The following is a 22,178-nucleotide window of genomic DNA, read 5'->3' as shown; positions in this document are numbered from 1 at the left end:
CTCTCAGAAGTGACATCCCTAACTTTCACCATATTCTGCTTATTTGAATCCCGTCACCTGGTCCAGCCTACACGCAAAGAAAGGGTTTTACACCAGGGCATGACTATTAGGAGGTGAGGTCGAGGTGGCCAGCTTAGAAAGCTGCCTTCCACTTCGACCAACACCCAAGATGCAGTTCCTCTTGTAACCCGATTAGTGAGGTGACATTTCATCATTTATACTTATTCTATTGGTCACACAGACCAACCATAGTACAACACGGGAGAGGGCTACACAAGGGGGTGAATACCAGGTGGTGGAGCTCAGTGGGAACCATCTTAGGGGTTCCCTGCCACAGGCCAGCTGGATGAATTTCTCCTCTTCACCCTGCCCTGGGCTCCCAGAGGCTGACTAATGGGGACCGCATCAACGTGCTGTCTTCTGGTCAGATACAGCTAGCGGGGAGCACAGGCAGGAGAGCAAGAGGGAGGATAGTAAGATTGGGGTATTTATTTGCCCAGCTCCTTTGCTGCAAGCTGGCTGCATGTGGCTCCAGTTAGCTGGCACTAAGAAACTGTCATTGGACTGCCCTTCATGCACTAAGTGTTTGGCCGACAGTCTCATTTAGTCCAACCTCCCTCCAGAAGCAGAGCTTTCCTTGCAGTATCACCGAAAGGGTCACTTCCAAGAACAAACCGGATGAGTGAAATGAAATGAAAATGAATGGCATTGCTCTTCTGTCTCCTCATCCGACTCTGGCCAGGTGGGGGCGCCCCCTTCTCGTGGTCCTCGACTGTCCGTGTCTGCGCCACTCAGGGATGTCCCAGTCTGGGTTGACACCCATCTCTCTCCAGGCACCAGATGCGAGTCGCTATCCTAAGGGTGTCATGGCCCTCATGGGCCACCGTAGCCGACTGCTTGTTTGAGCTCAGGGCGCGCGACGCCGGCGGCGCCATGTTGTCTCCGGCCATTTCTGCCTCTCGCGCACCTGGTCCTGCCTCGCGGCTCCACCCATCACCTCGAGGTGTGGGAGGAAGCTCTCGGCCTCGCTGCTGTCGCGGGACCGCTGCTTTTCGGGCACCATTTCGGAGCAAACCCGCAAGTGTCTGTAGTGTTCTCTCGTGCACCTAGCGATTTGCTCCTCAAAAGAGTCTCCGGAGAGAGAAGAGGCAAACATCACTGTAAGCACCCCTGAGGCTCCTTTACTGATCCCCAGGCGGGGAACGGGGGCAGGGTGGGGGGAGGGGAGGGGGGCAGGGAGGGGAGGGGGGCAGGGTGGGGGGAGGGGAGGCCCAGGGTTCTGCTAATTAGCGAGTCGTCCAGCAATCCAAAATTCTCAGTCCTGTTTAAAACCGGCTTGAAACTGCAAACAAAAAGTGGGAGTTACTACGATGAAATTCTTCAGTTTAAGGAATCGTCAACGTAACTTTCCTTTTCATTGTAAAGTTTAAGCACTTAGGTTTGCTCGTTAGTTTATTTCAGTGATTTCCAGCTCCTTCATGTTTGTGAACTGCTCGTTTAAAAGCACCTAATCTATACTCTCTCCCTTAAAAAAGAAAAAAGTGAAGTCATTATAAAGTCCTGCTAGATGCTTCCCTGTAAGGAGGTGAATAATGACAACTCTGCTGGGGCTCTAAAGCCAGCTACGTACATAGGATACCAGACTCTTCAGTTCTGCTTCTCTGACCCTGACCAGGTTCCTTCACCTCCATGAGCCACATTTTTCCACTGTAAAATGATAATCTTCTGGAAAGGTTGTGAGGTTGATATGAGATCAAGTATATATGCCTAGTATATACTTGGCATCCAGTAAGCCTTCTGAGTTAGGGTAGAAATGGTATTAATAATCATTGCTAATCTCTTCTTTCATGATTCTACGTGAATCAGATCTTCAAGCCTTGGACCAAACTGCTGAGGGTTGTTGGTAGACCTGCCCCATTTCCACCTTCACCCACTCCCTCTTCACTTCCTGAAAGTCTCAGGAATTCGGGATTCAGCATGTCTCAGAATCTGCAGATCCTTCTCACTGCCCCACCTCTCAGCAAATGACCTGGTTCTTGCTTCAAACTGTTAAATAGGAGCTCTCTGCTTGTCCTCCTTTACTTCCGTATTCAACACCTGTGCTTTCCTTCTAGGACAATGCATGTAGTATCCTCTCTCCTGACAGCTCCTCTGGGGTCTCCTGGATCTCCACAGCTCCCCAAGCTAATCTCCATTCCAGCCCAGGAAAACACTTAAAAAATAAACCCAACCATTTCATTTTCCAGTTGGCAACCTTCCATGATTTCCTTTTGCTCTCAGGATCCACCCCAGTGCCCATACAGAATCACCAGGCTGGAATAGCCTTTAAGAAAGGTGAAGACGAGGTGCCTGGGTGGCTCAGTCGTTAAGCGTCTGCCTTCGGCTCAGGTCATGATCCCAGGGTCCTGGGATCGAGCCCCGCATCGGGCTCCCTGCTCCGCGGGATGCCTGCTTCTCCCTCTCCCACTCCCCCTGCTTGTATTCCCTCTCTCGCTGTCTCTCTCTCTCTGTCAAACAAATAAATAAAATCTTTAAAAAAAAAAAAGGTGAAGACAGTAAAATGGAGAAGAAGCTGGGTACACAAGCAGAATTGTGTTCTCTGAAAGCAATGAGGAAGAACTAATCTCTAGGTTAGTTTGAAGAACAATCACTCTGTCCATTTGGCAGGAGCTGGGGCCCTAGTGAGTCTCCATGGAGTCTCAGGCCCAGCTGATGATTTCTTAGTTTATCAGGGTTTTTGTTTTGTTTTGTTTTGTTTTTTTCTGTAGGAGCAGGTCGTAAAAGTATTTTCACGCCAAGCTACAAAATCCTGAGAAATATCCCAAGTCTTACACAAATCCAGTCAATTTAAAAAAAGCTCTTCTGGGTCCACATTTATTCAAGATGTTTGCTGTGATGAAGTCTTGATGCAAGTTTTTCAGAAACTTGAACCAAAATTCTCCCTTTAAAAATAGTCCATTGTGGGGGCACCTGGGTGGCTCAGATGGTTGAGCGTCTGCCTTCGGCTCAGGTCATGATCCCAGGGTCCTGGGATCGAGCCCCACATTGGGCTCCTGGCTCGGCGGGGAGTCTGCTTCTCCCTCTTCCTCTGCTTCTCCCACTGCTCATGCTCTCTCTCTATATATATCTCTGTGTCTCAAATGAATAAATAAAATCTTAAAAAAAAAATAGTCCATTGTGTTACCTTTATTAAACTCTCCAATAAGCATAAATTTCTGTGTTGATCACATAGAATTTATTTATTTTTTTTTAGCAGTTGAGATTTTTTTTAAGATTTTATTAATTTATTTGACAGAGAGATACAGCGAGAGAGGGAACACAAGCAGGGGAAGTGGAAGAGGGAGCAGCAGGCTTCCCACTGAGCAGGGAGCCCGATGCGGGGCTCGATCCCAGGACCCTGGGATCATGACCTGAGCCAAAGGCAGACGCTTAACGACTGAGCCACCCAGGCGCCCCTGATCACATAGAATTTAAATAAGGAAGCTGAAGATACGTGGGAGTCCCAAAGCTAATGGTAACTGGAATCCTCCTACAGGATTTCCATAGATTGGCTTATTCATTACACAGTTTAGCTAAGCAGAACCATTTTATAATGAAACTGCAAGATGATTCCCAGTCAGCAAATCGACCTGAGACAGAGCAGGGACTCCCGTGTGGCCTCTTGTCAATTTCTATGGTGTAGAGAGCACAAGAGCCTGATTCAGTATCCTAATTCTTTGGGGACCACAAAAGGACCCCAGGGATCTTTCACCTGCTCTGGGAGAGGGTCTAGGACCCATTGGGGCAGCTGGACACAATCCCTTCGTGGCTGCTTCAACGTCCCTGGGCTAGTAAGTCTGCCTCCAGTGTCCTGGGGTTCCCACTACTCTTATTCAGTCAGTGCTTTTCCCTCTTCCCTTCCTTCCCAATTTCCTTCCCTTCTCCTTTAACCTCCCTCTTCTTTTCCAGGCTCCTTCCCCTCCTCATACTCTGTGGGGGCCCCTACCAGACAGCTACAGCTTAGCTCCTCTCAGCCTGTGAGAGCTTGCTCTCTCTGGCCTGTAACTAACCAGCAGAGGTGGGAGAGGCCTGCCTCACACCGTGTAGACCTTGGTCAAACTGTTGCCGCCTGATGGGGACTAGTGACCATGGTGGAGGTATACTTATGATAGCCATAGGAAACTTTATGTTTTCTCTTTATCCTTCTCTTATTCCCTGGTTCTGAGTTGCCTGAATAGACACCCAAGAAAAAGGGTTGAAATGGACACACACACACACACACACACACACACACACACACACCCCGGCCTAATCCACCCTGATGGGCAGTAGGTAGACTGCCTCCCTCCATCGGCCCCTGTTTGGTTACTTTCTTCTCTCTCTCCAGTTCCTTCTTTCAGCTCTCTCCTCCCCCCACTGCCCCTTTCAACCTGGAGACTCCCTGTCTTGTTACCCTCTTTAAAGTTGCTGGGTGCTTCTCAATCCTTTGTCCCCATCTGTGGGGAGAGGAGCAGGGTGGGCTTTTTTGTTGCCTCTCCAGTCAAGAATTTGTCACCAGGTTAGATCTCATTGTCCTGTGAAGACCCCCTAAATAGTACATGGGCACAAGCTCTCTCTGACCCTAAAATCTCTGTTTTCTCTCTTTCTGCCTGTCTGGTTAGCCACCTTATTAATTATTTTTCAGCCCAAAGGAAGTTCGGGTTGAGATTGAGCAGGACATGGACTTGGTGTGAGATTGAGGAAATTGAGGAGATTGCTGGGACACACATTTCAGAACTGCTGGATCCCCTCCATTCTCTGTACTTGCTTGTCTCTCTCCTATGCACAGCCTTTATTCCCATAGTAACCAGGACTGGGCATGTATCTGTAAGATGCTGGATCCTGGAAGCCCCACCCAGCTTACTTCTTTGATAGTAGCACACCAGATTTATTTGTAAATATGGGAAATGCTCAGAGGATTCCAAAAGACTTCCTCTTCCTCTTGGGTTGCATTCTTAATAATTGGACCAATTCTAATTAAATGCCCTGAAAAAAAAAATTCGTTCTCTTTTGTAGCTCGGGTTGGCCCCAGTACACTTTGGGTGATCAAAAGAAATGGCCACCAAATGGGTCCCTTAACTTTAATTCTATTTTACAGTTGCATCTGTTTGGTAAATGGTCTCAAAAGTGGGGAGAGATCCTTTACATACAGGCCTTTACAAAACTGTACCAAGACCCAGGCGGGCAGGACTCCTGGGGTATATGCGTGGCCTCCATCTCTACCCCAACTCCAAAGAATTCAGAGCCAGATTTGCTCATGGATCTTCTCGTCCAGCCACTGCCAAACTGTCTCCATTCAGAATCTCCTTTTCAGGTCCCAGCTGGCTCCCCTCAGCCTCCTTCTCCAACACTCCCTTCAGCCCCTAAACCCCCACTTTACCCTAGTCAGGCTCCTGAAGCACCAGAACCCCCCAAACTGGAGCCCCCAGCACTATCCCCAATGGGATCCCAGCCAGGCTCCAAGCTGGTTCCCTCCTCTACCTCACCACTACGCCAGGGTCTCTTTCCCCTACAGGAGGTGGTTAATGAGAATGGGGCAAGTACTAGAGTACGTGTCCCTTTCTCTGTGAGACACCTAGGGATATGCAAAGAAAGGTTTGGTAGATTTTCAGAAAATCCTGGTAAGTTTAGGGATGAGTTTGTCAGATTAGGGCTGATGTTCTCACTGACCTGGCAGGACGTCAGCGTCCTATTGACCAAACTAGAATGAGGCATTGTATTGCTTGTTTGTCCGAAGGGATTAAAAGGTGTATGATAAAACTTGCAAATGAGGACAAGGTTAGAGAAATTACTCATGGGAAGGATGGGAACCTGGCGGTCTCTGAGCTGGGTAACAGAGACGTTGAGAAAGGATGCTGACCCAGAGCTAGAGCGCGCAGAACGAAGGGTATTGCTGTGTGTTCATTACGCAGTCGGCTCCAAATGTTAGGAGAAAAGTACAAAAGTGGGAGGCTGGCCCTTGGGCTCCACTGTCAAACTTGGTGGAGGAGGCCTTCAAGGTCTATAATAACAGGCAGAGTCTGATAGGGGTACCCCACAGAATGGTTCTTGGTCCCCAAACACCCCATTTCCAGAGCCAGTACATCTCATATGAACCCAGTCCTCCGCATCCCCCCAGCACCCGTTAACCTGACCACCACAAAACGTTTTAATCCATCAGCCCTGCCTGGTAAACCAGTGTTACCCACACGTAACACCTCTTATGCTCCTTGCAGGACCCCCATCTGTAACCAGACAAGAGGAACCTGCCCACCAAAAGGTGTAGTTAACCCCATGCCGGATCCCTGTTCCCCCTTATGTGCACTATGACCAACTGCAGTTCAGACACGCCATGAGATCTGGAAGATATGGCCATGGTGGCGTAGTTACCTGGCCTGTTACACAGGGTCACAGGTGTCCTGGACTGCCAACACTGAAAACCAGAGAGACAAATACAAGTACTCCTTGTGGCAGCCCCCTAACACCCACCCTACCCAGGACTCTTATGTCTAACTAAGGGAGTAATGTTCCTGGAAAGGGTAGATGGGAAGGGGATAGTGGTTCAGTCCCTTGTTACTAACCATACTAGAGGTGATCGGACTGTGGAATATATTGCACCCCCCTCCCCACCCCGAGGATATTAAAGTATTCTCCAATAACCCCCAGAGCACTCAGCTATCACCATGAAGGTCCAGATGAGCAGTGTGTCTGCTGATTGCCAGGATAGTTACCTTGGTTGGTTCCTTGATGTGACTGGCTGGGTAATTAATTTACAACAGTGCAGTCAGATACTGTGTCCATGGTAGTGGCTGAAACAGGACAGGATTTTAAAGTCATACAAAAATCATTAGATTCTCTGGCTTCTGCGGTTGGTCTTAGATCACCGGTTAGCCTTGGATTATTTACTAGCTGAACAAGGAGGAATAGGTGCTATTGCAATACATCTTGTTGCTTCAGTAATGTTTCTGGAGAGGTGGAACCAAAGGCTGACATCGTCCTCCAACAGGCTACAAAATTTTAACAACCCCATTGCCCAAACCACCTGGGACTCCAGTAGAGGGTACCTACCAAATGGTGCTTGGTTCTTGCCTTTCATTGGACCCTTAGTGGCCATTTTATTGCTGTTACTGTTGGGGCCCTGGGTTTTTAAGCTTCTGGAAGTTTGTGTCTTCCAGGCTTCAGTAATTCCAAGTCAAGATCATGGTGGTGCTAGGATTCCAACCTACACCATTACAGGAGGATCCCTGTTCTTATAAATCATTAGAACAGTCAGCGAGACCCCTCCAGGGTGGGGAAGGAACAGGAGCCCCCACTCATCAGGAAGCAGGTTCTGAAGATGAGACAAAGGAGGGACTGGACTGGGGTCCCCTCAACCCTGACCACAAAATCCAGCGTTCCTTGACCACCTCCATAAGGAAAAAAAAAAGACGAAAACTCTATGCCTCTTGAGTAGTTTATCTTGCAGGAGTGCAGTGGGAAGATGCTTACTGAAAGGAAGATGCTGACTACAAAGACCAGGCCACACCAGTCTGCACCTAGATGGACCCCAGGGCTGACTTTCTCCCTCATTATAATAAAAATCCCGCCCAGGGGTAGAGATTTAACATGCTTATTAGATATGTCCTGCCTAAGAAGCAAGACCTTTAAGTGCTGAGAGCTGAAAATTCCCCACCTCTCCGTGTTCATATGTCACCCTTTTCCTGCCTCAGTCTCTTTAAAAGCTCTCCCTGACCTCTCTTCAGGGAGCCAGCCTGAAAAACCTCAGGGCTCTTCCCTTTGTGTTGCTGTCTCCCTTGTGCTGGGGCAGAAGCCCCAGTAAAGCCTTGCCTGGAACTCCCATTTGGCTTCTTGTCAGTTTCTGTTGTTGAGCCCAAGGGCCCCCTCTGGTATCAGACCTCTATTTTATAAGGTTGATTCTCAGCACCTGGGAGAATTGATTCCTGATGAGAAATGCTGGAGTAAAGGACTCTCCCATGTTGGCTTCACAGGCCAAGTCCGGTATCTTTCATTCTCAAGTGAAAAAGAAACAGGGAGGCATTCCAGGGCTGTGACCACATTTCCAGAATGGTTGCTGTTGTTTAATAGCATCAGGGGCCAAAGGAGCATTGATAATCACTCCCAACTGGAGATCATAAACAAGTTATCCAGAGTGAGTGACATATCCTGAATTTGGCAGGAGCACCCTGGGCTTTTAACCACAAAGCTTGGTCAGGGGGTTTGGATTTCTTTCCATGTTAGATCTCTTTCCTCTTATATTTATTGTCAATAAATGCATTCTAATTTTATTCAAGTTTTGAGGCCAAATTCCTGATGATTGAACAACTGAGGGTTATTTCTTCCTAAGCATCTTACTTACTGAGGTCATCTTAGCTGATAATTGATTCAGCAGCATAGAGGCAAATCTACGCTGGTCTTTGGTGGTGGTGTTTTTTTTTTTTTAACATACAAACCATATTTAGTTTAAAATTATTTATTATATATAATATATATATTGGTCTCTGAATCTGGCACATTTTTTCAGTTTTATTGGAACTTCTGCTTATTTTCCATGACCTTAAGATGTTACCCAGACTCTTCTGAGGGCTAAGACAACATTTGCATATAAATGGCCTAACAAAACACACCTCTCAGTGGGTAACCATCTCTTGGGATTCTCAGTCATCCAGGAGGGCAGAGTAAAGAGCTCAGGGTTTCTGGTCTAGTGGGAAATGTGTAGGCTAGGGAGATTCTCATTTTGAGAGGATATGTAGCGTAAGCAGGAAAAATATGAACTCCAACTACTGTTCTTTGGCTTAAAAAGAATTTTGATTTTTTAATTTCATTTTTGGAATAGGTAAAATATTAATACTGTTCAAAACTTTATAAACTTTATGAATGAAAAGATAATTCCATTTTTAAAGTCACTTATTTCCTTTTTTTTTTCCCTCACTTAAATTCAAGTTGGTTAACATATAGTGTTAACATCAGGAGTAGAATTTAGTGATTCATCACTTACATATGACACCCAGTGCTCATCCCAACTTCTTTCTTTCTTTAAAACAGCTTCTTTTGAAATACAAATGATATATAACAAACTGCACATATTTAAAGTGTGCAGTTTGGTATGTTTTAGCATATTGATATGCCTGTCAAACCATCACCACAGTCAAGATAGCATATTCCTCACCCCAAACAGCTTTCTCATGCTCCTTTGTATTCCTCCTCATACGTTTCCCTAATGACTAATAATGTTGAGCATCTCTTCATGTGTTATTTTGCCATATGTATATCTTCATTTTTTATAGTTTTATTGAATTATATAATTGATATACAGCACTAAGTTAATGATTTCACTTATGTATATCGTGAAACGCTTACCACGTAAGTTTAATTAACATCCATCATTTTATATAGATACAAAGTAAAAGAAAATTCTTTTCTTCATGATGAGTACTCTTAGGATTTCCTCTCTAAACACTTTCATGTATATCATACAGCATTGTAAACTACAGTCTTCATGTTGTACATGACATTCCTTGTACTTACTTGTAACTGGAAGTTGTATCTTTACACATCCTTCATTCATCTCCCCTCCCGCCCTGTACCCACCTGCGGTAACCACAAATCTGGTTTCTTTTTCTATGACTTTGGGTTTTTTGTTTGTTATTAGATTCCACATATAAATGAGATCATACAGTTTTATCTTTCTCTGACTTATTTAACTTAGCATGATGCCCTCGAGGTCTATCCAAATGGCAGGATTTCCACATTTTTTATGGATAAATAATATTCCTTTGTGTATATGTATACGCACACTACACCACAACTGCTTTATCCATTTATCCATCAGTGGACACTTAGATTATTTCTATGTCTTGGCTATTATAAATAATGCTCTTATGAACATGTGGGTACAGATATCTCTTCGATGTCGTGCTTTTGTTTCCTTCTGATATATATTCAGAAGTGGGATTGTGGGATCATACAGTAGTTCTACTTTTAATTTTTTGAGGATCCTCTATGTTGTTTTCCACGGTGGCTGCATCATTTTACAATCCTGCCATCATTTACCAACCCCACGAGTGCACAGTTTCCCTTTTCTTCACGTATACACCAGCATTTGTTATCTCTTGTCTTTTTGATGGCAGTCATTCTAACAGGCAAGAGGGGTACCTCATTGTGGTTTTAAAATGCGTTTCCCTGATTAGGGATGTTGAGCATCTTTTAATGTACCTGTTGGCCACTTGTATGTCTTCATTGGACAAATGTCTACTCCAGTCCTTTGCCCATTTTTAAATTATATTATTATTTTTTAATATTGAGTTTATGAGTTCCCTGTATATTTTGGGTATTGACCCCTTATCCAGATACATCTGTGATTTGCATTTTGATTCTGCAAGTTGTCTTTTTATTTTGTTGATTTTGTTTACTTGTTTTTGCTCTTCAGAAGCTTTTTAGTTTGATGTAGTCCCCCTTGTTTATTTTTTAGTTTATTGCTTATGTTTTAGGTGTCATATCCAAAAAATTATTGCCAAGACCCATGTCAAGGAGTTTTTTCCTATGTTTTTTTCTAGGATTGTTATGGTTTCATATCTTACATTAAGGTCTTTCATCCATTTGGGGTTAATTTCTGAGTGGTGTAAGATAGAGGTCTAGTGTCATTGTTTTATACATGGATATCCAGTTTTCACAGCACAATTTAATGAAGAGACCATCTTTTCCATTGAGTATTCTTGGCTCCCTAGTCAAATTTTAGTTGGCTGCATATGTTGGGATTTACTTGTGGGCTCTCAGTTCTGTTCTATTGGTCTATGTGTCTGTTTTTATGCTGGTATCATACTATTTTTGATTAGCATTATAGTATAGCTTGAAATTAGGAAGTGTGATGCCTCCTGCTTTGTCCTTTCTTAGGATCACTTTGGCTATTTGGGGTCTTTTGTGGTTCCCTATAAATTTTAGAATTGGGGCGCCTGGGTGGCTCAGTTGGTTAAGCGACTGCCTTCGGCTCAGGTCATGATCCTGGAGTCCCGGGATCGAGTCCCGCATCGGGCTCCCTGCTCGGCAGGGAGTCTGCTTCTCCCTCTCCCACTCCCCGTTTGTGTTTCCTCTCTCGCTGTGTCTTTCTCTGTCAAATAAATAAAAAAAATCTTAAAAAAAAAAAAAAAAAAAAAAAAATTTTAGAATTGTTTTTTCTACTTCTGTAAAAAATGCTATTGGAATCTTGATGTGGATTTCATTGAATCTGCAGATAGCTTTTGGTAGTGTAGACATTTAAAAAAATATTAATTTCTCCAACCCATGAGCACAGGATACCTTTCCATTTATTTGTCTCTTCTTCAGTTTCTTTCATCAATGCCTTGTAGGTTTCAGAGTAGAGATCTTTTACATCCTTGGTTAAATTTATTCCTAAGTATTTATTGTTTTTGATACTATTGTAAATGGGGTGGTTTTCTTTATTTCGTTTTTGGAGTTATTTGTTGTTAGTATATAGAAATGCTACTTTTAAAAAGTGTTATTTTGTAACCTGCAACTTTACTGAATTTGTTGATTAGATCTAACAGTTTTTTGGTGGCATCTTTAGGATTTTCTCTATATAAAATCATGTTATCTGCAGAGAGAGACAATTTTAGTTCTCCCTTTCCAATTCTGAATGCCTTTTACTTCTTTTTTCTTGCCTGGTTGCTTCATTTCAAAGCAACCCCAGAACAGGGTTCAACACAGAACCCTGTTGAACAGGAATGGTAAGAGTGGGCACCCTTGTCTTGTTCCTGTTCTTGGAGCAAATCTTTCAACCTTTCACCATTGAGTATGTTAGCTGTGGGTCTCTTTTGTATATGGCCTTTATTATGTTGAGGTTCATTCCTTCTATACCTAATTTGTTAAGAGCTTTTATCATTAATGGATGTTGAATTTTGTCAAATGTTTTTCTGTGTCTATGATTATGGTCATATGATTTTTTTCTTTCATTTTTTAATGTGATGTATCACAATGATTGGTTTGCATATGCTGCACCATCCTTGATCCAGGGATAAATCTCACTTCATCATGGTGAATGATATTTTTAATGTGCTGCTGAATTTGGTTTGCTAGTATTTTGAGAATTTTTGTGTCTGTATTCATTAGGGATATTGGCCTGTGGTTGTTTTTTGTTTGTTTGTTTGTTTTCTTTTTTCTTCTGGTGTCCTTTCCTGACTTTCCTATCAAGGTAGTGCTGGCCTTATGAAATAAATTTAGGAGTGTTCCTTCCCTTTCAGTTTTTTGGAAGAGTCTGAGAAGGATTGGCATTAATTCTTTAAATGTTTGGTAAAATTCATCAGTGAAACCATTTGGTCCTGGGCTATTCTTTGCTGGGAGATTTTTGATTACTAACCCAATCTCCTTAGGATACCTGGGTGGTTCAGTTGGTTAAGTGTCTGCCTTCAGCTCAGGTCATGATCCCAGGGTCCTGGGATCGAGTCCTACATTGAGCTCTGCTCAGCAGGGAGCCTGCTTCTCCCTCTGCTGCTCCCCCCCAATTGTGCTTTTTCTGTTTCTCTGACAAATAAATAAAAATTTTAATTCAATCTCCTTAGTAGTAATCAGTCTGTTTGGAGTTTCTATTTCTCCTTGCTTCATGCTTAGTAGGTTGCATATTTCTTTTTTTTTTTTTTTTTTTTTAAGATTTTATTTATTTATTTGGTAGAGAGAGAGAGCACAAGCAGGGGGAGCAGCAGACAGAGGGCAAGGGAGAAGCAGGCACGCCGCTGAGCAGGGAGCCCGATGTGGGGCTCGATCCCAGGACCCTGGGATCATGACCTGAGCTGAAGGCAGATGCTTAACCGACTGAGCCTCCCAGGCACCCCTAGATTGCATATTTCTAAGAATTTTTCCATTTCTAATAGGTTGTCCAGTTTTTTGGCATATAGTTGTTCATAGTAGGTTCTAATGATCCTCTGTATTTCTGTGTTATTGGTTGTAATGTTTCTTTTTCCATTTACAGTTTTGTTGATTTGGGTCCTCTTCTCAAAGAACCAACTCTTTGTTTTGTTAATCTTTTCTATTTTTCTCCTGTTCGCTAATTTATTTCTGCTATAATTTTTATTATTTCCTTCTGCTAACTTTGGGTTCAGTTTGTTCTTCTTTTTATAGTTCTTTATGGCTTAGTGTTGTTTATTTGAGATCTTTGATAATTACTATAGGCACTTAATATTAGGACGTTCCCTCTTAGAACTGCTTTTGCTGCATCCCATAAGTTTTAGTATGTTGTGTTTCCATTTTCATTTGTCTCAAGATACTTTTTTTATTTCTCTTTTGATTCATTGGTTGTTGAGAAGAATGTTGTTTAATTTCCATATATTTGTGGACTTTTCAGTTTTCTTCCTGTTGTTGATTTCTAATGCCATACCACAGTGGTCAGAGAAGATACTTAGTATGACTTTAGTCTTCTACTTTGTGGCATAACATACAGTCTATCCTAAGAAATGTTCTACATGCACTTGAAAAGTGTGTATTCTACTGTTGTTGGATAGAATGTTCTGTATATGTCTGTTAAGTCCATTTGATCTATAGTGCTTTGCCAGTCTGTTTCCTTATTGATTCTGTGTCTGGATAATCTATCCATTGTTAAGAATGGGGTCTTAAAGTCCCCAACTGTATTGTATTGCTGTTTATTTCTCCTTTTAGCTCTCTTAGTTTTTGCTTTGTATATTTAGGTGCTCTGATGTAGGGTGCATGAATATTTACAATTGTTATGGCTTCTCAAGGGATTGACCACTTTATCATTATATAATGACCTTCTTTGTCTCTTTTTACTATTTTTAGTTTGAAGTTTATTTTGTATGATACAAGCATGGCTACTCCTGTTTGGGGGTGGTTTTTTCATTACTATTTTCTTGAAATACTGTTATCTATCCCTGTACTTTCAGTCTATGTATATCTTTAAAGCTAAGGTGAGTCTCTTGCAGGCAACATATCATTGGGTCTTGGTTTTTGTTTTTGTTTTTTAAATCGATTCAGCCATCTATGTCTTCTAATTAGATTTTTTTTTTTTCAAGTAGGCTCCACACCCAGCACACACTGGAGCCCAGTGTGAGGCTTAAACTCATGACCCTGAGATCAAGACCTGAGCTGAGATCAAGCGTTGGACACTTAACCAGCTGAGCCACCAGGTGCCCCTAATTGGAGAATTTAATCCATTTACATTTAAGGTAATTATTGATAAGTAAACACTAACTATTGCCATTTTGTTCATTGTTTTCTGGTATTTTATAGATCCATTGTTCCTTGTTTCTTATCCTATTATTTTTGTGTGTGTTTGATATCTTTTGGTATCAGTACGCTTTGACTTCATTATCATGTTCTTTTGTGTAATTACTACAGGTTCTTCCCTTGTGGTTACCATGAAGCTTAAATAAATTATCTTAAAATTATAACACCCTTTCTCAAGTTGAGAAGAATTTAAATAGCATTCCTAAACTTTACATTTTTATTTCTACTCCCCCTCACAATTTAAGTTATGAGGCTAAGGTTCACATATTTTTCGTATTATGTAACCAATAACATTATTGTAGTTAAGGATATTTTTACTATGTTTAATTTTTAATCTAGAGTTGTAAGTGAATGACACACCACCATTAACCGTATTACAGAATTTAACTTTGACTATATATTTACCATTACTAGCAAGTTTTATGTTATCTTCTTATGTTTATGATTTCTGTTAGTGTCCTTCTACTCAACTCCCTTTTTCATTTCTTGTAAGACAGGTACAAAGGTGATGAACTTCCTCAGCTTTTGTTTGAGAGTCTTTTGTTTGGGAGAAGGACAGCTTTGCTGGGTATAAAATTCTTGGTTGACAGATTTCCCCCCACTTCAACATTTTTGAATATATCATCCCATTCTTTCCTAGCCTGAAAAGTTTCTCTTGAGAAATCCACCAATAGTCTTATGGAGGTTTTCTTGTATGAAACTTCCCTGTTTTTCTGCTGCCTTCAGAATTATTTTTCTGTTTTTGACTTTTGACAGTCATAATGTATCCTTGGTATAGCCCTATTCATGTTCAATTTATTTGGAGTCCTTTGGACCTCATGGATCTGGATGTCCCATTTCTCTCCAGAAGTTTGGGAAATTTTTAGCCATTATTGCTTTAAGTATGTTTTTATCCCTTTCTTTCTCTTCTCCTGACATTTCCATAATGCAGATATTATTTCTTTTGATTGTGTTCTGTAAGTACTGTAGGCTTTCTTTACTTTTTTCATTTTGCTCCTCTGATTTCAAATGTCCTGTTTTCTAAATCAGTGGTTCTTTCTTTTGCATTTCTTTAGGTTGAGTCTACTTTTGAAGCTCTTTATTGAATTCTTCAGTCATTGCATTTTTCAGCTCTAGGATTTATGTTGTGGGTTTTTTTGAGGCTTTCTATTTAGAGTACTTCATGCATTGTTTTCCTAATACTGTTTAATTGTGTTCTTTCTGTGTGTTCTTGTAGTTTGCTGAACTTTTAAGAGGACTGTTCTGAATTGTTTAACAGCTCATAGATCTCCATTTCTTTAGGATTAGTTATCAGAGCTTTATTAGTTTCCTTTGGTGGTGTCATGTTTACCTGATTTTTCATTGTCTTTGATTCCTTATGTTGTTATGTATGCATTTGAGTGAGCAGTTTCCTCTTCTTTACTTTATAGGTTAACTTTAGTAGGGACAGTTCTTTACCAGTCAGTTCAGTGTAGGTTACTGGACATGTCTGCTGGTAACATCTTTGGGCAGATGGGACCTGCTATCAGGATTTGTCTTTGTTCAAGACCACTGCCCAAGCTTTGAGGTTGGGGTGAAGGGGATACTGCTGGCTGAGAACAGTTAGGACAGCTGTTCCCTGCCCAAGTGAGGCTGTAGGATGGGCTCTGCCTTTGCCTGGGTTCTCTGGTCAGGCTTACTAGACAGTCAGGATGGGGTACTATACTCAGCAGTATATGGCACTATGAATTAGCTTCCCTGCCCCGGTGGAGCAGCAGGATGGGCTGCAGGTTTATGAACCTGAATCAGGCAAGACTGTGTACTGAATTCCCTGGCCAGATGGGGCCACTGCTTTTGCTCTGCAGGTGGGCAAAGCCATAGGCTGTGCTCTCTGTTCAAGAGCTGCTATAAACAGGGCTGTTGGATGGGCTGTGTGGGTTCTCATGTGCAGTGGTTAGGTTTTCTGGTTGGGCAGGCTGAAAGCTCTATTCAGCAATGGGCAGGGCTATGATTTCTGCCTAGGCTAGTTCCAAGCAGCTTCATAGGTGAACCAGATCAGGCTTTCTGATCTGGAAAAACTGGAAGTGACAGCCAGCCGTGTGCCAGGCTATGATTCACTTGTCTGCCTGTGCACAGCAAGCCAGTTCACAGGGCTTCCAAAGCTCTTTGTTCGAGGACCCTACCATCAGGCAAACCTGTACCCTGCTGAGTTCTCTGGTCAGACTGTGCTATGGGCTTGGCTCTGCATAAGCAAAACTCCTGGTTGGGATTGCTCCTTGGGTGCTGCAGGTAGGAATCTGCTCTAACAAGATCTGAGTGCTGGTTGTTGCATGCCATTCCCCATTCTCTGTTGCAATCAGATCTCCAGTAGTTGAGCCCTCTAGATTACTCTGTGATCCCTGTCGGATTAGTCCAAATGGAGGCTCCCAGGAGGCAACCCACAATGCTGGGGCAGCTGGATGTCCACACTGGGCTCTCTCTTCCCATCGGAGGACCTATAGGCTCAGGGGAGACCTCTCAGCATGTTGCTGTGCCAGCCTTGGGGAGAGGCCGTGAGGTCAGTGTGTAACTCTCCTTTTACTCTTCTAATGAGGTCTTCTTTGGTCTCTATGTTACAGGGGGTGCTTCGGCTTCTAGGATTCTCTCTGTAGTATCTTGTTTATGAATAGTTAGTTGATCTCCTTGTAAGGGGGAATAGAGTCAGGAATAGACAGTGTTGCCATCTTGATGACATCACTCCTGTATATCTTTGTTGAAGTGTCTGTTCACATCTTTTGCCTGTAGGAGGTATGGATCTAAGTTTTGTGGGAGTTTTTGTTTAGGTTTTTTTTGCATATGAATATCCAAATGTTCCAGCATCATTTCTTGACAGGTCTGTCCTTTCTCCACTTCACTGCCTTTGTACCTTTGTCAAAAATTGATTGTCCATGTATATGTGGGTTTATTTCTGGACTATTAATTTTGTTCCATTGATCTGTTTGCTGTCTTTAAGACTAAAACCCTGCTGTTTTGGTAACAATAGCTTTATAATAATTCCTGAGATCAAGTAGCGTTAGCCCCTCCAACTTTATTCTTCTTTCTCATTTTGGTTATTTTAGGTCCTTTGCATTTCCATTTGAATTTTAGCTTGCCAGTTGAATTGAAATTGAATCAGCTTGTCAATTTTTATCAAAAGATCTTATAGGATTTTGATTGGGATTTCATTAAATTTATAGGTCAATTCATTCTCTTTCTTCTGTTTTTTTTACATAAAAGGTAGCTGCTATACACACAGTTCTGCATTTGACTCTTCTCGCTTCATAGTGAATCATGGAGATTTTTCTTATTCTCCCTTAGTTTCCATTTTAGTTTTGTTGTGTTCTGTTATCAGGATGTACTTTATTAAATTCTTGTCCCTTATGATGGATTTCTTGCTCATTTCCAATGTTTTGCTATTACAGATAGTGCTGCAGTACAATCATTGTAATACATGTTTTTTCTTCTTTGGGCAAATAGAACTGCAGATAGATTTGAAAAATGTGATTGCTAAGTCGAAATGTACATGCTTTTGAAATTTTCTTTTTTTTTAAATTTTTTTTTTTTTTTTAAGATTTTATTCATTTGCGAGAGAGACAATGAGAGACAGAGAGCATGAGAGGGAGGAGGGTCAGAGGGAGAAGCAGACTCCCTGCTGAGCAGGGAGCCCGATGCGGGACTCGATCCTGGGACTCCAGGATCATGACCCGAGCTGAAGGCAGTCGCTTAACCAACTGAGCCACCCAGGTGCCCCGCTTTTGAAATTTTCTTAAAAAGATTTTCTGTATTTGAGAGAGAGAGCATGAAAGAGAGCAGAGAGCACAAGTGGGGAGGCTGGGGAGAGGGGCAGAGGGAGAGGGAGAAGCAGACTCCCTGCTGAGCAGGGAGCCTGATACGGGGCTCCATCCCAGGACACTAGGATCATGACCTGAGCCAAAAGCAGACCCTTAACTGACTGAGCCACCCAGGCGCCCCTGCCCTTGAAATTTTAATGGATAAATTGCCCTCCCTAGAGTTTTATCAATTATATTCCTGCCAGTAATAGAATAGAAAGCCTATTTTGCCATAGTCTCAACAGTGCATTACCAGACCTTTCCTTTTTTGTCAAGTTGATAGGTGTGGATGGTCTATCAAAAGCACTTTGATTTGTATTTCTTTAATACAAGTAAGTTTATTTTTTAATTTTTTTAATTTTAAAGCTGTATACCCAATATGAGGCTTGAACTCACAACCCTGAGATCAAGAGTCACATGCTCTACTGACTGAGCCAGCCAGGCACCCCTAGTACAGGTAAGTTTAAACATCTTTTCATGTGTTTAGGAGCCATTTGTATTTCTTTTTTCTGTGATTTTCTTTTTGTTCATGTACTTTGCCCATTTTGTTTTGTGTTGAATTGTCAGCATCTTTCAGTTCCAAGGAAGTCTTTATGTATTAGGGAGATTAGCCCTTTGTGTGATATGAGTTGCAAATATTTTTTCCCATTTTGCCATTTGACTTTGCTTATAGCATTTTTTTTCTTCTATAATGAATGCTTTCATCCTTATGCACTTGAAGTCATTACCCTTTTTCCTTAGAGGCTTTGGATTTTTTTTTTTTTTTTAAGATTTTGAGAGAAAGAGAAAGAGAGCATGAGTGGGGTGGAGGGGCAGAGGGAGAGGGAAAGGGAGAAGCAAACTCCTCCCTGCTGAGCAGGGAGCCCGATGCAGGGCTTGATCCCAGGACCCTGAGATCATGACCTGAGCCGAAGGCAGACACTTAACCGACTGAGCCACCCAGGTGCCCTGAGGCTTTGGATTTTTAATCTTTTTTTTAATTTATTTATTTGGCAGAGAGAGAGCACAAGTATGGGGAATGGCAGGCAGAGGGAGAGGGAGAAACAGCCTCCCCGCAGAGCATGGGGAGCCCGATATGGGACTTGATCCTAGGACCCCAGGATCACAACACGAGCCGAAGGCAGACGCTTAACCATCTGAGCCACCCAGGCACCCTTGGATTTTTAATCTTAATTTTAAAGGCTTTCTCTACTCTTAGTCTATATTTGAATTTTCTCATGTTTTTCTTCCAACTTTTATGAGTTACTGTTTTTCTTGTTTTTGTTTCTGTTTTACATTTAAATCTTTTATTTGGAGTTTATTCTACTACATTGTATGGTATCTGGTTTGTTTTCTTATTGTTCCAACACCCTTTATTAAAAAGTCTGTCTTTACCCCTACTGATCTTTGGTACCACCTTTATGTGTAGTGAGTTTCCATGTGTTTGGGTCTATTTCTGGGTTTTCTGTTCTGTTCCATGGATGGTATAATCATGCATTAGAATCACACTGTTTAAATTAGTTTTTAAATTATGATTTATTATCTGGTAGGGGTAGTCTCCCTCATTGTTGTCTTTTTCAGTTTTCTGTCTCTTAGTAATGTCTCCATATGAACTTTACAATCAGCCTATTAATGAAAACTGTTGTCATTTTTGTGGGGATGATATGCCATTTATAAATTAGGGAGAATTGACTCTCTGTGATGTTAGGTTTTAGCCAAGAGCATGACATGCCTTTCATTTGCTTAGCTCTTCTTCTAAATATGCTAGTGTTTTAACATTGTTCATATAGGTCTTGAAAAGTTTATTCCTAAGTATTTTGTTTTTTTAATTGCAATTATGTCTTGTTTGTTGTTTGTAAAACTGCAAGTTATCTTTGTATTTATTTTGTTTCCACTATCTTGTTGAATTATTACCATACTATTTTTAGTTGAATCTCTTAGATTTTCCAAGAATACCACCATATCCCCTTCAAAAATGATAGATTTGTTTCCTTCCTTGCAATTTTTTTGTCCTAATTTATTTGAGGGTTTTTGTTTATTTGTTTTGTCTAATTGTTTTAAATTATTTTTCCTCTTTAATCCTCTTCTTTTCCTTGGGTTTGCTGCATTTTCATGCATTGTATCATTTAGAATTGCTTTCAACCACAAATACCAGAAAACCTAACATAGTTTAAACAAATAAGGCTTTATTTTTTTCTTACATGGAAGTAGTCTGGAGGTAGGAATTCAGGAGTTCAGCTACATCAGTAACCTAATTTTTTTCTCTGCTGTCTTAACATGTTGGCTTGTTGCCTCATGATCACAACATGGCTGCCAGAGCTCTGGGCATCCCATTCATATTCAAAGGGAGAAGTGAGATGAGGTAAGATGAGGGGAAAGGCAGTAAAGTAAGTCTTCCCATCATGCTTCTCCTTTTGTCTCATTGACTAGAAGTAGGTCACGTCACCATCCCTAGCTACAAGGGAGTTTGGGAAAGTAGGTATTTACATTTCCAGTCTGTAGTGGGGGTAGGCAAGGAAGGAAGGGGGTTGGGAATAGGTGGTGAGTTATCCACCCATGTCTGTTGGAGGCATCATTACTTCTTCATATTTATATGCAGGAGTAAAGGAAGATCTTTGAACTGATCCTAAAGAATCACTATAATCTTAAGGCTAAGGTGGTTTTTGCATTGTTATTGTTTCGTATAAAGAGAAAATCAAGCTTTCCAGAAGAGTGTGAATTTAAAGTGTGGAGAGAGAAAAGGCAAGTGGCCCAAATGGTCATTTATCAAAATCAACCAAGATCTCTAAAACAAAGGAGCTTAAGTCAAGGTAGGCAGCCTAGCTTTTTTTCTAGTTGTGGCTGGCCATGTGTTTATTAGAGATACCCTCTTGAAGTAGATGCCTGGGGCAATCAAAGCTCAAGTCATGCACTTGCATCGTAAAAAACAACAGCAAAAAACTGTCAGGGCTTGTATTACAATTCCTTTTTACCGGGGCGCCTGGGTGGCTCAGTCGTTAAGCATCTGCCTTCGGCTCAGGTCATGATCCCAGGGTCCTGGGATCGAGCCCCGCATCAGGCTTCCTGCTCCGCGGGAAGCCTGCTTCTCCCTCTCCCACTCCCCCTGCTTGTGTTCCCTCTCTCGCTGTGTCTCTCTCTGTCAAATGAATAAATAAAATCTTAAAAAAAACCAAAAAAACAAAAAAAAAACAATTCCTTTTTACCCTTAGCCCCTGAAAACCACATATCAGCTGTCTCTATACATTTAACTATTCTGGGCATTTCATAGAAGTGGAATCATAAATGTGTAAACTTGAATCTGGCATCTTTTATTTAGCATAATGTGTTGCAGGTTCTCCCACCATGCAGCTTGTAGTAGCATTTCATTCCTTTTTTTTTTTTTTAAGATTTATTTATTTATGAGAGAGAAAGAGAGGATGTGCACACACGCTCACAGAGGGGGTGGGGCAGAGGGAGAGGAAGAGAGAGAATCTTAAGCAGACTCTGCACTGAGCGCAGAGCCCGATGCAGAGCTCAATCCACAACCCTGAGATCACGACCTGAGCTGAAACCCAAGAGTCAAATGCCTAACCGTCTGAGCCACCCACGTGTCCCAGCACTTCATTCCTTTTTAAAAATATTTTTTATTGATATAATTTACATAAAACAGTTTCAGGTTTACAACACAATATTTTGATATTTGTATATATTGTGAAATGATTACAAGTCTCGTTAACATCCATCACTATACATACTTACAAATTTTTTTTCTTATGACAAGAACTTTTAGGATTTACTCTTAGCAGTTTTCAAATATACAATAAGTATAGAACAAATGTACATTTTGTGTATATTACATCCCCATGATTTATAGGTGGAAGTTGTTTACCTTTTCACTCCCTACCTCCCCCTTCTATGGCAACCACCAGTCTATTCTCAGTATCCATGAGGTCCAGGGTTTTTTGTTTTGTTTTGTTTTATTGTTGTTTGTTTGCTTTTAGACTCCACATATAAGTGAAATCATACAATATTTGTCTTTCTCGATTTATTTCCCTTAGCCTAATGCCCTCAAGGCTCATCCATTATGTTGTAAATTTCAAGATTTTATTTTGGTGTAGTCCCAACAGTTTATTTTGCTTTTGTTTCCCTTGCCAAAGGTGACATATCTAGAAAAATGTTTCTACAGCTGAC

General features: G+C 41.7%; 1 long non-coding RNA gene across 4 annotated transcripts in view; it reads left to right on the top strand.

Moving 5' to 3' along the window:
* Positions 1-859: 859 nt before the first annotated feature.
* Positions 860-22,178, top strand: part of LOC129046180 (uncharacterized) — a 48,144-nt gene continuing 26,825 nt past the window's right edge. The window contains exons 1-3 of one of the 4 annotated variants that reach the window (XR_010407510.1): positions 860-1,160; positions 14,013-14,162; positions 18,396-18,486. This is a non-coding gene — a long non-coding RNA (uncharacterized LOC129046180). Of the gene's footprint in view, positions 1,161-14,009; positions 14,163-18,395; positions 18,487-22,178 lie in introns of all 4 variants that reach the window. The other 3 variants (XR_010407509.1, XR_008507008.2, XR_010407511.1) reach the window with 3 other exon arrangements.

This window comes from Mirounga angustirostris, unplaced genomic scaffold (genome assembly GCF_029215605.1).
Source record: "Mirounga angustirostris isolate CCGP_5_RB_7025 unplaced genomic scaffold, mMirAng1.0.hap1 SCAF_14, whole genome shotgun sequence".
Classification (NCBI taxonomy): domain Eukaryota; kingdom Metazoa; phylum Chordata; class Mammalia; order Carnivora; family Phocidae; genus Mirounga; species Mirounga angustirostris.
The sequence above is the reverse complement of the archived record's forward strand: the minus strand, read 5'-3'. Positions and strand labels throughout refer to the sequence as shown.